Raw genomic sequence first — 17409 nt, forward strand, 5'->3', positions numbered from 1 at the left:
ACACGCAGTTTGCTGTTGATGCTGCCCTGCGGCCGCCGCTTTTTTTTTCGAGGCAATGGTGCTGCTGCTAAAATGCTAGAGTGGCGCCCCAATGTGTCGTTGGTCCCACCCAAGTGGCGGCCCAATTGATATCTCTGTTTTTACTTGTGGTGTTACTTCTGTTCGTTATCCCCCTAAAAGAAAAAAACTTCTGTTCGTTATTTTCGTCTTTTTTTCTCTTCTATCTATTTTTCTCTGATTTTTTTTCAAAGTTTTAAGTGTTAATTTTCTTTAAAAAATGTTGCATTTTAAAAATATTCACCTTTTAATAATAGATAAATTTAACTTCATTTTTCTACATATCTAAAGATTGTTTGGCATACTGTGTTGCAAACAGAGACATATAGGAGGTTCCACATGGTATGACTATTTATTTCGATTTTTCCTTGGTTACACCGTACATGACAAAAAAAATACTATACATATGTTAAAAAAAGACACTATTCATGGAAAAACACATATATGCACGATGATTTATTTTTGGGAAAAGTCATGGTTGGGTGAGCAAGATATGATAGAGTGATGGACTTTAGCACCGACCATGCTCCATCGCTGTACCTGCCTTTGAGTCGGTCGATCATATAATCACTACTACACAAAGAGGTATACATATGAGATATTCCTACACTCCAAAGGACTTATTTGTATTTTTTTGTTTTTTGTGGGGGTTGTGTCAATATTTTTATAGGAGTTCTCATCCTAAAAACTCCAATCAATAAATATCATTTATTCAAAAGTGGGGCTAAGAGTTTTTTTATTGCAGAAAAAGATTTTTTTCCGGCAAAGGATGGCTAAGAGTTTACATGATATAACGATGGGCACAACATGTCCGCACATGGCAGTGCAGTGGGCATGTAAATTTGCGAAACAATATGAAACTCATAAATCATAGTAAAGCATGGGCTCTCTTGAGAAGAACTTGGCTAATTAGAAAAAAAAATGGGAGAACACATATTCAAAGACTAACAAAATTACAAGCGGCTAGCTTGATAAGCCACCAACAAAAAATAGCAAAATAAAACAGAGGAAATTTAAAATGGCAAATATGAAACTAAAATAACACTACTTATGTTCCAAATAAATTGAAATTCTAGATTGGACTTTTTTAAGTTTGAATTTTTGTTATAAAAAGACTCAACATTTATAACATCAAATTAGTTTCATTTCATTAGATCCTCTATATAAAGTGTATTTTTGCACTTTTATAAAATGCCCCGTTTTAGATTAATTGTAGTGAATCATGAAGGCTAGGTGCCAAATGAACTAAGAGAAAGTAGTGGCTGAACCGGTGAACCCCACCTCAGTGCACCCATGCTAGACCCACACAAGAAAACATAGCAAAACATTTCGAAAAAAATCTTAAACTTTGTAAGAGTGATTATGAAAAAGTGTTATAGATGATTGCAACGTTTGGTGATCAAGTGACATCCGAGGAGCTTTTTATAAAAGAAAAATTTATAGACTCTCTGATTTTATTTATTTTGGAGAATTTATATTTAACCATCCATCCAAATGGTGTGCCATTGGTGTATGGTTTATTAGGAGATCTATATATTTATATCTTCAACACTTTGTTATTTCTTCAGACGCAAAATAGGTGATCACCGACATCAAACATGGTAGCAAAGGCAGCTATGGAGCAGTCATTAGTGAAATTAGAAACCGAGCAGATTTACTTCAATGTAATTTTGTCTTTGAACATCGTGCATCCAATCTGAAAGCACATAGTTTAGCCAAGTATTCCTTTTTTTTTTGGGCTGGGGCGTCATGCCTGGTATGGCCAACTCCATGACCCTAGATGTATCCCACAACACGTGGTTTTTGATGAATAAAAACTGGGTTTACCCTAAAAGAAGCAGGTCTATATAATTTAGACGCATATCAGTCTCCGATCAACAAGCGTCAAACTCGCGGAAGAGGCAAGTGCGTCCCCTGCCCGCTCTCCGCCGCACGCAGCCGCGGAAACAGAGGAGGCCGGTGCTCAGCTGAGCAGAGCTCGATCCTCGAACAAAGTCCTGTCTGCTCGAATCTCCTTCCGTTCAGCTGAGCCCGAGCTCCATCCCGGCGACCTTAAATTGTACTTCCTCCGTCCCAAAATTCTTGTCTTACATTTGTCTACATACGAATGTATCTATTCATATTTTAGATACATCCGTATTTAGATAAATCTAAGACAAGAATTTTAAGACAGAGGGAGTAATACTTTATGGTGAGATTCGAAGAGCACGTAACGGTCCCATTAGGAACTCATTTTGCAGCGTGCATGCATGCATGCAAGTGTTTACTGTTTATAGCTTGGAAACAGAGTCATATGGTGAGGCCGAGTGCATGGGACAAACAGCATGCAGCTAGGGGCAGAGCGTACAGTTTTGGTCTTGATTCCCTAAAAAAATACTAGTTATTATCGATCACCTGATAAAATAGCAAAACCGTTCTGATATTTGAGACGAGTATTTGGGCTACAACAAATGAAACCATGCGTGCTCTTCAGGTGTGCATTCTTTGGCAAAAATGAAATAATGACCATATATCGTGGAACCACTCAATAGCATACAAATTGCTCATAAGCTTAATCAATTCGTGTATATCTAGGAGCAGAGAACAATTGATGGCATGACCACGGAGACTTCTCGTCAGCCTGGACGCATAGCGTACATGTAGTTTATGTAGACCGAGTCCTCTCCTCGAGCTAGCGGTGCGGTGCTCCGCCGTCGGTGCATGCCAGCTAGCTGGCTGGCCGGAGACGGACGTCGCGGTCGCGGGGTCACGGCCAGGGGAACGAACGATCGAGTGGCGGTCAGTCGTGGAGTTGCTGCGGGGGGACACGAACGCGGCGAGGTCTGGCCATGGCCGCTCATCTTACGACCGGACCGATTATTACCGACTAGGCACGTAGTTTCTCGCAAACGTACGTACGTACGTACCATAGACCATGTGTACAACTAATGCGCGCGCCCTCGTCAGACTTTTCTTAGTGAATCCATTTAAGAAAATTACAACAATTGTACCCCATTTAACATACTCGTTGACACTTGACACAATGTATCCCATAAAAAAGCTAGTTCTTTATATATAGAGAAAAAAACAACAAGTTGAATCGGCTAGTTCATAGTTCCTCTCCTCACTGACATTCGATCCAAAGCACGTAGAGAAGACTGGCCAGGCACCGGTACGTCCGATGCTTGAGGTCATTCGAAATCGAAACAAGCGGTGTGCGTGTCGGCATGAGTGGTAAGCTATATCAAAGCAAAAGTAGGACGGGTATACTACACGAGACCCCCGGCGACGGGTCATCTGACGAGGAAGGCATGCACACGGTTGGTTTAATTCCAGACGGCGATGGACGGGGCAAGGGAACATCCTTGCAAGCGGACAGAACCGTACCTGTTGGGCTGAGCTCGCTCCATCGATACACCTCCGGGGGCACGTCCAAAACAGTCGTAAGATTCTCTTGGGGTTTATCGAATCCTTGCAAGCGGACAGAACCCGTCCGGAGGTTGCTGTTTGTTGCACTCGACGCGGCTTTTACCAGGAAGATATGATTTCACCGTCGTACGTCGCCTTCGATCGGCCCGTCGCAAGCTACCGCTTACGGGCGCGGATCCCGTGCCGTCCTCTGCCGTTCATCCGTTCGCCGTTCAAGCCAGCTAGCCTTCCTTGCTGGTGGCCGATGCCTGGGCGGAGGAGGACTGACGTCGCTGGCCAAGTGCAGCCCAGGCCCTAGGTGCTCTTCGGGGGTACTGGTGGACACGCGGCGAGGTCAATAGAAAACTAACCAAGAAAATCAATATATCTACACGCATGCACGGGCTGGCCGTCTGACTTGCGGCATCTCCAACGCTGACTCGTAAATTTTCTTCCGCATTGCTACATGGAGAGGGAACCGGTACGCGGACACGGTTGCAGAAGCCGGTCATTCAACGCTATCCGCATATAATTCAAACAAGATTTGAACAAATCGAACAAAGTTCATGGAAACCGGCTAGTTTTCATGTAAACCAGACGAAATTCATTACATTCGGACATATTTTAGCTAACCCGGCTCTACACCTAATCTAAATGATCGCTGACGTCCGTCCAAAAATGTGAGTACCGTGAAATGAAGCTCCAGCTCCGCCTTCGCAGTCTCCAGCTCTCCCTTTGCAGTCTCCAGCTCCGCCTCGACAGTCTCCAGCTCTGCCTCCGCAGCCTGAGCGGCTAGTCGGCCGATGATGAATAGGCTGCCAAGCATAGCTTCAGCAAGAGGGAAGAAGTGATGGCCTTCTTGGGACTAGAGCGGTGGCGGCCTACCATGCACTACTCTTCCTCGCTACTGGCGGCCCCCGCGGATGTGGTAGCGAGGCGCGGCCGTGGCGGAGCTGGCGATATCCTCCTCGCCGTCGCTCTTGCCAAACACCTTATCCGCCGTCTCGTCCATCTCCTTGTAGGCGGCTTGTAAATCCGACTGATACTAGATATACCACCTGCGGTCGCGGCAGATTTCGCGGGAATGTCGACCGGCTAGAGTAGAGATTAGAGATGAGTCGAGACGACGCAATGTCGAATTGTGTGGAAGCGAATAAGAAAGAAGTGTGCAAGTTCGAGAAGGATTTGAGAAAATCAACAATGTTCAAAATGAAGATGTAGAAAAAAAATATTAATTCAACTGGTGGGTGCAGTTATGAAAGTTGGATTCTATTAAAATGTCTAATTGTGGTTCTAGTTTTTTGTTTTATTTTTTTAGCGAAGAATTGGTGAATTATGTACTTTGATGTATCAAGAAATGTCGTGGAGTGCATTTCGGTTAAAAAAAATGAATTTCGCCAAAAATAAATTACTCCACTAAATTTAGGAGATCGACTAGGTCTACTCAAAATTTAGTGAAGTTAAAATAATCCACTAAGCTTTACTCGGCCGGATACTTTATTTTTAGAATCCGCTAGAGATGCTCTTAGTAGACAATGATCCTCCAATAAAAAGAAAAGCAAAAAAGAGGGGATGTCCTAAAGAAGTGTCATCCTAATCGGCTCCTACTGTGCAGGTTAGGGGATCTGGTACCCATGCGCAAGCAAAAATGGGCCGGCCCAGCAGACGGGCGAGCGATGGCTCGTGAGGGCGCATCTGCTTCGCTCAGCCAATGGTTGACCAGTCCATAGTTGACCAGCTCACTGGTCAACAATTGGTTCTTCAGAAAAAATCAATAAGTCCAACAAACCGCAAAAAATGGAAAAAGTTTGCCAATTCAGAAAATTTACGAATTTGAAAAAGTTTGCGATTATGGAAAAATGTTCATGAATTTTTTTTAAAAAGTTCGCGTACTGGGAAAAAGGTTCAAATATTTTAAATAGTTCAATGGTTTTCAAAAAAAGTTCATGAATTTGGAAAAACTCACGAATTTTAAAAATATTAATCACGGATTTGTAAAAACTTCATTGATTTGACAAAACAGTTCACTGATTTGAAAGTTTGAGGATTTGTTTAAAATGTTAGATTATTGAAAAAAGTTCACCAATTTTGAAACAAAGTTCATGAATCTAAAAAAGTTCATGTGGTTTTAAAAAAAGCTCAAAAATTAAAGAAACTTCTTGATTTTGAAAAAAAAACCATACTTATAGAAAACATAAAAAAAAATGAAAAGACAGAAAATGAAAAAAAGGCAGAAGAAAACACACCAGAATTCTTAAATGGGTTGGCCCTCTCGGTCGAAGGGGGTGTGCACCCGTTAGTGAAATACAATAAAACTGGGCCAACTCCTGTTTGGCGCCTTCTGCGCCCTGAGAAAACAAGCAGTTCGGAAAAGCAAGTCAGGAATACGGTGGCGATGCAGCAACGATACGCTGCTTTGTTGGCACAGGGAAAGGTAGAACGACCTTCCGCCATGTCAACCGCTCACTAGGCTTCTTGCTTGCGGTATAGGAACCCTTCCCGTATAGGAACTACTGCCGAGGCGTACCGTTGTTTCCGTAGAGGAAGCCGCATCCCCGAAGTGCACCATTCCTTCGATCAATAGAATAGGTTATTTTCTGGTTGCCGTCGATTCAACCTCTGATCAAAAAGATAGACCTTGGTTCTATTTCATCTCTTCAACAAGTTTAGTAATAAGCATAACGGCCCTATTGTTCCGATGGAGAGAAGAACCTATAATTAGCTTTTCACGAAATTTCCAAACGAACAATTTCAACGAAATCTTTCAATTTCTCATGGGTGGGGTATCTTGAACTACTGGAGCAGCTCCCCCTTGTGGCTGGGGTAGACTCTCAGCAGCTTGCTAAGATGAGCAAGTGTGAGTTTTGACTTTCAAAGGCGGAATATTAGGGGTAAAATGGAAAATAAGGTGGCAGATGCATTTAAGAGGCAGCAGTTGCGGGCTCAGGTGCGGCTAAATCGCAATCAATATTCCCGTCTGGGGGCCCGGATCCCCGGGCGGATCATTCCCTCTAACAAGCTAAACAAGAGTCCAGGAGCGAGAGAGGAAAATCCAAAGTGCATTAGTTACGTTAGCGTAGGTAGGCGGTTCTCATGCCAAAGGGGAAGATCTCGCTCAGCCAAGTGCACAACCTGAGTAAGTACACTTATCGAGGAGTGATAGGGCAGCAGAGTTTGAGGCAAAAAAAAGATTTGGGTGGCTATGGGTGATATGGGGAATCTAACAATTAATTGACAATGATTTCACCGTGATGTGCATTGGTGTTCAGACCCCGATAGTGCTTCTCGTTGTGACTGAAGGAAGGTTCATTCTGTGCAAGATATATGCTAGTTTACAAGCATGAGACCCTCCTTTCGGGCCGGTAGACAGAGGCCTCAGTTCCAACGTCCCGCTACTGACACTTGAAAAAGCTGCTTTCAAGGTCTCGTCGCTTCGGTGAATCACTTGAGCCCTGAGACATTTTCGGTGCCATGGAGCCTTTGGCAAACTCCTTGCAAATCTGTTTTTGCCGGGCACAATAGACATATCTGCTCAGTCACAACATAAGGAACCCCCAATGTTCCTCAAAGCCTACCCGGCCTGACAGCTTTAGTTGAATGATCTGATCCCGAAGCAAGCTTTCTACTTAAATTGCTCTTGGTCCATGATGGCCTTTTTATTGATTTTGACGATTGGATCTCTCTATGAATGGAAAAGGGGTGCTTCGGATCGGGAGTAACCACTTTTGAAAGTCTTCTTAATTCAGACTTGTTTGCGCACACAACCTTCCTATAACTTTCTGACCTGGATCCAACCAAAGAAGGAAGATGTATGGCGGCGTGTAGGTTGCTACAATATCCAGAGACGCTTAACAATTGCTGTTTGAATCGATCCTTTCTTGTATCGGATCTGTGAAGTTCATTTTGGTCATGCCAGAAACCTATTCTCTATATGCCAATTCGTTTCGCAGAAATTCAGCGCGAGGATCTTAATAGTCGGTCGCGACTGTTGTCATAGTCAACGACGGTTTGTACTGACTCGCTTACCCCCGAGAACACCTAAGACATGGGGGTTATTTACGCGAGTAAGCCTAGCAAGGACCAAGATCTCGATCTAGCCTCGTTGGGGCTTTAGAGTCACATGACACAGTACCAAGAACGGGAGAACCAGTAACAATTGATACGGATTTCCAACCAACGGATCTTCTTACCTTTGGACCGGAACCTAGCCTTTTTGGGTTGTATCCGAAGACATGGAAAGGGATGTTTTTATGTCAGCAGACGAAGCCAAAGCTTATGGACTTGTCGATATTGTAGGGGATGAAATGATTGACAAGCACTGCGATACTGATCCAGTGTGGTTTCCAGGACTGTTTCGGTATTATCCCCCAGGTTTATCAGTTGCAGGTGAATCCTGTGAAACATCTCTCTCGAGGCTAGTAACAACACTTGGAAATGAAAAATGAGCTTAGCGGCTGTACCGGGTCAGGACCATAAACACCACGAGCCGGTTAAGCAACAGAAGCTGTGGGCGAAAGCACACTCGTCATTCTCAGACCTACGGTCGATCGCTCAGCAATGATACCGCACCGGACGAAGTACCTATCCCCGGGGACCACGCTTTTTTACTTGTTTCCTTTTTTTTTTCTATACGAAATTCAGACGATTTCGTTTGTGTTCATGTTGGCGATTTCAGATGTGAATGGGTCCACTAGACCTTAGCTACTTAATTTCATGGTATTTAGCACGGACGATAGAAGATTGGAATGATGGTATCAATGTGCCGCATTGAAATGAGAGTGGCTATATCGCTATCAATCAAGGTGGGACAGATCAGCCATCTCCACAGATTGCTAGTTTGCTGAAAACAATCCAGCTTTTGCCAAAAGAAAGCCAAACTCTCATCCAGATGCATCTCGATTGCGAAACGAATTTACATATTTATTGCGAGGGGCTTTGAAAAGAGAAAGCCTCGGAGCGAAGGGATGAACGAATTCTCGAGGTCTGGTTCATTGAGGTCAGCATCACATGAAACCTTTAGCACTTCCGTTCGATATTGGATGGAGTATGGCTGGAAGGTCAGCCTAGCTAGTCTTGTCAATCGGCCCTGACTTGTTTACGAATAATGGGGCATCTGCCTAACCCTATCAAACCTCTCTGCAACTACTTCTCTCTGTTCTCAGCAGCCCGAAGGATTTTTCTAGTCTCAGGATTGGTCGTTGTGTGTCACCACCTCCCACCTATCCTACACATTCGATCAAGGTTGTCACTGCGAAGCTATAGTCAAGGTGCACGGGGGCTTTGTTAACCGGACCGGAAAAGGGGGCATTTTCTGGGTAGGTTTCCCTATTAAGTCAGCACCGGATCAAGATTGGAGACCCACCACAAGCAGAGAACAAAAAGCCTAAGAGCTTGATTTCATGTTGAGCCGACTCCAGTCCGACGTCAATCCCCGGGCGCTGAAGGAGCTCCTGAACAGACTCCAAAACGGATCCTGCTCGTAAAGACTCAGATAGAAGTTTAGCCCTGCTAAATGAGCTAGAGCCTGGGGGTCTTCCAGTCGGATAAAAAGAAAGGAATAGGGATCCATACCTTTTTCTCATGACCTGAGGGCTTCTTGTTGTTGGTTGCATTCCACTAGCTTGCTTTCCGTCTTGCCTTTGGTCTTCCACTCTGTTCACTGGAGGAAAGACAAGAAAGTAAACAATTCTTCAAAGGCAGGATCAGTCACCTGGGCAAACCAAAACCCTCCTCCAAGAAGAATTGTGCTATGCCCCCCCCCCCGACGTGAAGCCGGACCTCTATGAGTGCTCTACATGGCCGGATCAAAGCTCCAAATCGTAATGTCGCGGCATACATAATCAGAAAATAGGATTCGTGAGAGCGTCCCTACGGTCCATTGTAGGATGATTTTCCTAAGGCCTTGAATTCGTTGGCAAGGTGATCAGGGTCCTCTCCCTGGTCCTATCGAACCAGCGCCTGGGTCAAAATTCCGCTTACCAAACAAGATGTCGAGAGGCGAACCCTGTAATTCCCCTCCTGCAAAAGTGATAGCGGCTGTAGCATCCGTGTGGAAGAGGGTAAGCTTTCGGCAACACCTTTTGCAGATTGGAAAGGATGAATACTTGTGTTGGGTCCTGCAGGCCCTTTTCTTTTTCAAAACTAAGAAGGAGATGTGCATAGCGTTGTAAAGATCGGCAGAAGAGGAAGGGTGCAGTTAAGTTACAACATCTTCTGTTTCCAAGTCGATAGGCTTCTTTTGATAAAGGAAACTATTCCTCTGCTCGCTATACTCAAACCCTTGCCATGTGTTATCCGCAAACTGGCGCACACCCCATTCGCGCCGAGCCAGACCATCTTTATCTTTTCTATTAACCTTCAAAAAGAGGTGTGTCTGACGAGATTCCTCACATTCTCAAAAAAGTAAACAAGGACATCTCACATGTTGTGAGTAGTTACTTATTTTTTTTCTTATTTCTTCTTCCTTCTGTTCGCGAAAGCTCCCGGTTTTGGAAATCTTTCCAAACTGTTTTCCCAGTACGCAAAATTGAAGACTATTTTTAAAAAATGATGATCTTTTTTTTTCAAATTCGTGGATATTTTTCCAAAATCGATGAACTTGTGCAAATTCGTGAACTTTTGCAAGGTCTATGAACGTTTTTCGAATTCTGTGAACTTTTTTCCTTACTCGTGAACTTTTTATTGCAAATCTCTGAACTTTTTTTCAAATCCATGTTTTTCATTTTGTTTTCTGAAATATTCAGATTTATTTTTCACAAAGGTAAAACAGTTTTCTGGTCAACAACTGACCGGTTAACGGCTGCCGATCAACCATCGACCTGAGTGATCGAATAAATAAGCTACCAAGTGATTGAAGACAAGCTATTCAAGCAACGCGAGGGACCATTCACCTTTGTTGGGCTAGGCATAGGCGAGCATCATGTGAGGGCTAGGTTTCCTACCTGGCACTAAAGGCACTTAAAAGGAGGTCTGTAAAACTGGCGCTTAAGGTATGGAATTGGATCGGGGCTAAAGGTCTGCGGGTGGTATGTCTTGTCCATTGCGAGATGTAGCACCATCGAGCCCCTGGCTAGCGCAATACTGGTTTTCCATGGACGGGCAAAGACTGTCTTCATGGATATGGATATAGATTTGATATTGTTCAACCCGATTCAAACCCGACCCATTGCCATCCTTACCACCGACCGTCCTTCATATTTCATGGTATCATTCACCCCCATGCTGTCCAAAATAATAATAACTTGTAGTTTGACCCGCACATTTGTGCGGATAGATTTCATACATATTTATATATGTTTTTTAGAAGATATATAGACAACTACTATTTCAGATAGAGCGAGCATATATGCTTTGTGGTAAGATTATTTAGCTTTGGTTGACACATATCTTTCCACTGATTTTACTGTGTTGATGGTAAAGAACATCCACCGATATGATTGGGATCTTTGGCTCACTATGTAGCCCATGGATTTTTTTGGTTTATGTTGGGCTTTTCCTCTTCCACTGTTCCTTGCCATTTAGTGTCTATCTTGCCACCAACAAGATTTAGACATTCGATTTTTTGAAAAGTTCACAAAATTTGGAAAGCTCACAATTTTTTGAAAAGTTCACAATATTTTGAAAAGTTCACAAAATTTGAAAAGTTTATAAATTTGACAAAGTTCATAAAATTTGGAAAAAAGTTTATGGATTTAAAAAATCACAAATGGAAAAAGTTCATGAATTTGAAAAAACGTCACAAAATTTGAAAAGAAGTTCTTGTATTTTACAAAGTTCATGAAATTTGGGAAAAGTTACCAAATTTTTGAAAAGTTTTCTAAGTTCGAAAAAGTTTTTAATTTTGAACTTTCTTCATGCATTTGATAAAAAGAAAAGTAAAATCAAATAACAAGATAAAAAATCAAATTAAAAGAAAAAATAAGAAGAAAAATGAGAAAAACAAGAAAAATCATGCATGCAAAACCAAAAGAAACGTCGCCCAGAAAAATATGTGGAACCTTCATGGAAAGGTTCCTAAACTTCTGGGCTGCTCTTTTCGCTTCGTTTTCAACCAAAACTTCTGAGCTGCTCTTTTCTGTAGATTCTTATTCTAAGAAGTACTCCCTCTACTATGGTACTACCAAGCAATTGGTTTTACATGGTACTTTCTGAGTCGTTCTGCCTTTGTCGAAAATGTTTTACCTTTTTCAGTCGAAACCACCACTTATTCATTCATTGGTACCTGAACATTGATGTGGCCATTCAAATTTATTTGAATTGTCATGGTTGTTCCATAACTTACTACCAGTCCTTCCAAGCAGGGTTACTTATTTTTTGCAGTAACATTTATATTTTGGAACTTATCCATAAATAGCCTATCATACCCATCCATGGTTGCAACCATTCCTTTCCACCCTTAGTCATTTCACTCACGCAGTCCACCTCTGCAAGCCAGTCCACTCCATCACACTTAAGACATATAGGAAGATAAATCCAAGGTGAGAAAAGAAGAAAAGAAGTTCTGGGTGGTTCCATGTTCACTTCTTCGATTCTTCCAAGGCCAAAAACTCCCCTTACTTGCATACCTACATCTCTAGTTCATCTCTTTCATGAAATTCCTATTCTTGTGAGAGTGACCCCTTTGATTCTTGAGAGAATTTTTGATTGAAGATCATTCTGGGAGTTCTTATCAAGTGACTTTTCATTGCTTGTTACTCTTGCTGGTGAGCGCATCCTAGATGGTTAGGGGTCACTTGAGATCCTATTGTTGGGGAACGTAGCAGAAATTCAAAATTTTCTACACATCACCAAGATCAATCTATGGAGTAATCTAGCAACGAGGGGAAGGGGAGTGCATCTACATACCATTGTAGATCGCGATGCAGAAGCGTTGCAAGAACGCGGATGAGGGAGTCGTACTCGTAGCGATTCAGATCGCGGTTGATTCCGATCTAAGCACCGAAGAACGGTGCCTCCGCGTTCAACACACGTGCAACCCGGTGACGTCTCCCACGCCTTGATCCAGCAAGGAGAGAGGGAGAGGTTGGGGAAGACTCCGTCCAGCAGCAGCACGATGGCGTGGTGGTGATGGAGGAGCGTGGCAATCCTGCAGGGCTTCGCCAAGCACCGCGGGAGAGGGGTAGGGCTGCGCTATGAGGGAGGTATTCTCATGTGTATGGCAGCCCCAAAACCTCAAATATATATAGGGGAGGGGGAGGGGCTGCGCCCCCATCTAGGGTTCCCTCCCCAGGGGTGGCGGCAGCCCCCAAAACCCATCTAGGGTGCGGCCAAGTGGAAAGAGAGGGGGGGCGCCACTAGGGTGGGCCTTAAGGCCCATCTGGACCTAGGGTTTGCTCCCTCCCACTCTCCCTGCGCCTTGGGCCTTGGTGGGGGTGGGGGGGCACCAGCCCACCTGGAGCTGGTCCCCTCCCACACTTGGCCCACGCAGCCTTATGGGGCTGGTGGCCCCACCTGGTGGACCCCCGGGACCCTCCCGGTGGTCCCGGTACATTACCGATAGCACCCGAAACTTTTCCGGTGACCAAAACAGGACTTCCCATATATAAATCTTTACCTTCGGACCATTCCGGAACTCCTCGTGACATCCGGGATCTCATCCGGGACTCCGAACAACATTCGGTAACCACGTATATCTATTCCCTATAACCCTAGCGTCATCAAACCTTAAGTGTGTAGACCCTACGGGTTCGGGAACCATGCAGACATGACCGAGACGTTCTCCGGCCAATAACCAACAGCGGGATATGGATACCCATGTTGGCTCCCACATGTTCCACGATGATCTCATCGGATGAACCACGATGTCGGGGATTCAATCAATCCCATATACAATTCCCTTTGTCTATCGGTATGTTACTTGCCCGAGATTCGATCGTCGGTATCCCGATACCTTGTTCAATCTCGTTACCGGCAAGTCCCTTTACTCGTTCCGCAACACATCATCCCGTGATCAACTCCTTGGTCACATTGTGCACATTATGATGATGTCCTACCGAGTGGGCCCAGAGATACCTCTCCGTTTACACGGAGTGACAAATCCCAGTCTCGATTCGTGCCAACCCAACAGACACTTTCGGAGATACCTGTAGTGCACCTTTATAGCCACCCAGTTACGTTGTGACGTTTGGTACACCCAAAGTATTCCTACGGTATCCGGGAGTTGCACCATCTCATGGTCTAAGGAAATGATACTTGACATTAGAAAAGCTCTGAGCAAACGAACTACACGATCTTGTGCTAGGCTTAGGATTGGGTCTTGTCCATCACATCATTCTCCTAATGATGTGATCCCGTTATCAACGACATCCAATGTCCATGGTCAGGAAACCGTAACCATCTATTGATCAACGAGCTAGTCAACTAGAGGCTTACTAGGGACATGGTGTTGTCTATGTATCCACACATGTATCTGAGTTTCCTATCAATACAATTCTAGCATGGATAATAAACGATTATCATGAACAAGGAAATATAATAATAACCAATTTATTATTGCCTCTAGGGCATATTTCCAACAGTCTCCCACTTGCACTAGAGTCAATAATCTAGTCCATATCACCATGTGATTAACACTCACAGGTCACATCACCATGTGACCAACATCCAAAGAGTTTACTAGAGTCAACAATCTAGTTCACATCTCTATGTGATTAACACTCAATGAGTTCTGGTTTGATCATGTTATGCTTGTGAGAGAGGTTATTTAGTCAACGGGTCTGAACCTTTCAGATCCGTGTGTGCTCTATGTCATCTTGTGGATGCTACCACACGCTACTTGGAGCCATTTCAAGTATCTGCTCTACTATACGAATCCGGTTTACTACTCAGAGTCATCCGGATTAGTGTCAAAGTTCGCATCGACGTAACCCTTTACGACGAACTCCTTTTCACCTCCATAATCGAGAAAATCCTTAGTCCACTAGATACTAAGGATAAGTTCGACCGCTGTCATGTGATCCGTTCCCGGATCACTATTGTACCCCTTGACCAACTCATGGCAAGGCACACTTCATGTGCGGTACACAGCGTAGCATACTGTAGAGCCTACGTTTGAAGCATAGGGGACGACCTTCGTCCTTTCTCTCTCTTCTGTTGTGGTCAGGTCTTGAGTCTTACTCAATACTCACACCTTGTAACACAGCCAAGAACTCCTTCTTTGCTGATCTATTTTGAACTCTTTCAAAATCATGTCAAAGTGTGCGTTCTTTTTGAAAGTATCATCAGGCGTCTTGATCTATCTCTATAGATCTTGATGCCCAATATGTAAGCAGCTTTATCCAGGTCTTCCTTTGAAAAACTCCTTTCAAACAACCCTTTATGCTTTCCAGAAATTTTACATCATTTCGGATCAACAATATGTCATTCACATATACTTATCAGAAATGTTGTAGCGCTCCCACTCACTTTATTGTAAATACAAGTTTCTAACAAACTTCGTATAAACCCAAAAACTTTGATCACTCCATCAAAGCGTATATTCTGACTCCGAGATGCTTGCTCTAGTCCATGGAAGGATCGCTGGAGCTAGCATACCTTTTAGCATCCTTAGGATCGACAAAACCTTTCTGATTGTATCACATACAACCTTTCCTTACGAAAACTGGTAAGGAAACTTGTTTTGACATCCATCTGCCAGATTTCATAAATGCAGCAAATGCTAACATGATTCCGACAGACTTAAGCATCGCTACGGATGAGAAAAATCTCATCGTAGTCAACTCCTTGAACTTGTGGAAATACTCTTAGCCACAAGTCGAGCTTCATAGAAGGTAACATTCCCGTCCACGTCCGTCTTCTTCTTAAAGATCCATTTATCTCGGATTTCATGGCTTCTAACCATTTGTCGGAATATGGGCCCACCATCGCTTCTCCATAGCTCGTAGGTTCAGTATTGTCCAACAACATGATATCTCAGACAGGATCACGTACCACTCTGAAGTAGCACGCATCCTCGTCGTCCTACGAGGTTTGGTAGTAACTTGATCCGAAGTTTCATGATCACTATCATAAGCTTCCACTTCAATTGGTGTAGGTGCCACAGGAACAACTTCCAGTGCCCTGCTACACACTAGTTGAAGTGACGGTTCAATAACCCTATCAAGTCTCCACCATCCTCCCACTCAATTCTTTGAGAGAAACTTTTCCTCGAGAAAGGACTCGTTTCTAGAAGCAATTACTTTTGCGTCCAGATCTGAAATAGGAGGTATACCCAACTGTTTTGGGTATTCTTATGAAGATGCATTTATCCGCTTTGGGTTCGAGCTTATCAGCCTGAAACTTTTTCACATAAGCATCGCAGCCCCAAACTTTTAAGAAACGACAACTTAGGTTTCTCTAAACGGTGTCGTCTCAACGGAATTGCGTGGTGCCCCTTTTAAAGTGAATGCGGTTATCTCTAATGCCTAACCCATAAACAATAGTGGTAATTCGATAAGAGACATCATGGTATGCACCATATCCAATAGGGTGCAGTTATGCTGTTCGGACACACCATCACACTATGGTGTTCCAGGCGGTATTAATTGTGAAACACTTTCCACAATGTCTTAATTGTGTGCCAAACTCGTAACTCAGATACTCATCTCTATGATCATATCACAGACATTTTATCCTCTTGTCACGACGATCTTCAACTTCACTCTGAAATTACTTGAACCTTTCAATAATTCAGACTTGTGTTTTATCAAGTAAATACACTCAGCATCTACTCAAATCATCTGTGAAGTAAGAACATAATGATATCCACTGCATGCCTCAGCACTCATTGGACTGCATACATCAAAATGTATTACTTCCAATAAGTTGCTCTCTTGTGCCATCTTACTGAAAACGAGGCCTTTCAGTCATCTTGCCCATGTGGTATGATTTGCACGTCTCAAGTGATTCAAAATCAAGTGAGTCCAAACGATCCATCTGCATGGAGTTTCTTCATGCATATATACCAATAGACATGGTTCGCATGTCTCAATCCTTTTCAAAAACGACTGAGTCCAAAGATCCATCTACATGGAGCTTCTTCATGCGTTCTATACCAATATGACTCAAATGGCAGTGCCACAAGTATGTGGAACTATCATTTCTATTTTATATCTTTTTTGGCACGAACATGTGTATCACTACGATCGAGATTCATTTTAGGTGCAAGACCATTGAAGGTATTATTCAAATAAACAGAGCAACCATTATTCTCCTTAAATGAATAACCGTATTGCGATAAACATAATCCAATCATGCTCAACGCAAACACCAAATCTCGATGGTACAGGGAGCATGCGATGCTTGATCACATCAACCTTGGAAACACTTCCAACACATATCGTCATCTCACCTTTAGCTAGTCTCCGTTCATTCCGCAGCTTTTATTTCGAGTTACTAACACTTAGCAACCGAACCGGTATCTAATACCCTGGTGCTGCTAGGAGTACTAGTAAAGTACACATTCGTATAATGTATATCCAATATACTTCTGTCGACCTTGCCTGCCTTCTCATCTACCAAGTATCTAGGGTAGTACTGCTTCAGTGACCGTTCCCCTCATTACAGAAGCACATAGTCTCGGGTTTGGGTTCAACCTTGGGATTTTTCACTAGAGCAGCAAATGACTTGTTGTTTCATGAAGTATCCCTTTTGCCCTTGCCCTTCTTAAACTAGTGGTTTTACTAACCGTCAACAATTGATGCTCCTTCTTGATTTCTACTTTTGCGGTGTCAAACATCGCGAATAGCTCAAGAATCATCATAACTATCCCTGATATGTTATAGTTCATCACGAAGCTCTACTAGCTTGGTGGCAGTGACTATGGAGAACCATCACTATCTCATCTGGGAGATTAACTCCCACTCGATTCAAGCGATTGTGGTACCCAGACAATCTGAGCACATGCTCAACGATTGAGCTTTTCTCCCTTAGTTTGCAGGCTTAAGAAACTTGTCAGAGGTCTCATACCTCTTGACGTGGGCACTAGTC

This window comes from Aegilops tauschii, chromosome 6, assembly GCF_002575655.3.
Source record: "Aegilops tauschii subsp. strangulata cultivar AL8/78 chromosome 6, Aet v6.0, whole genome shotgun sequence".
NCBI lineage: Eukaryota > Viridiplantae > Streptophyta > Magnoliopsida > Poales > Poaceae > Aegilops > Aegilops tauschii.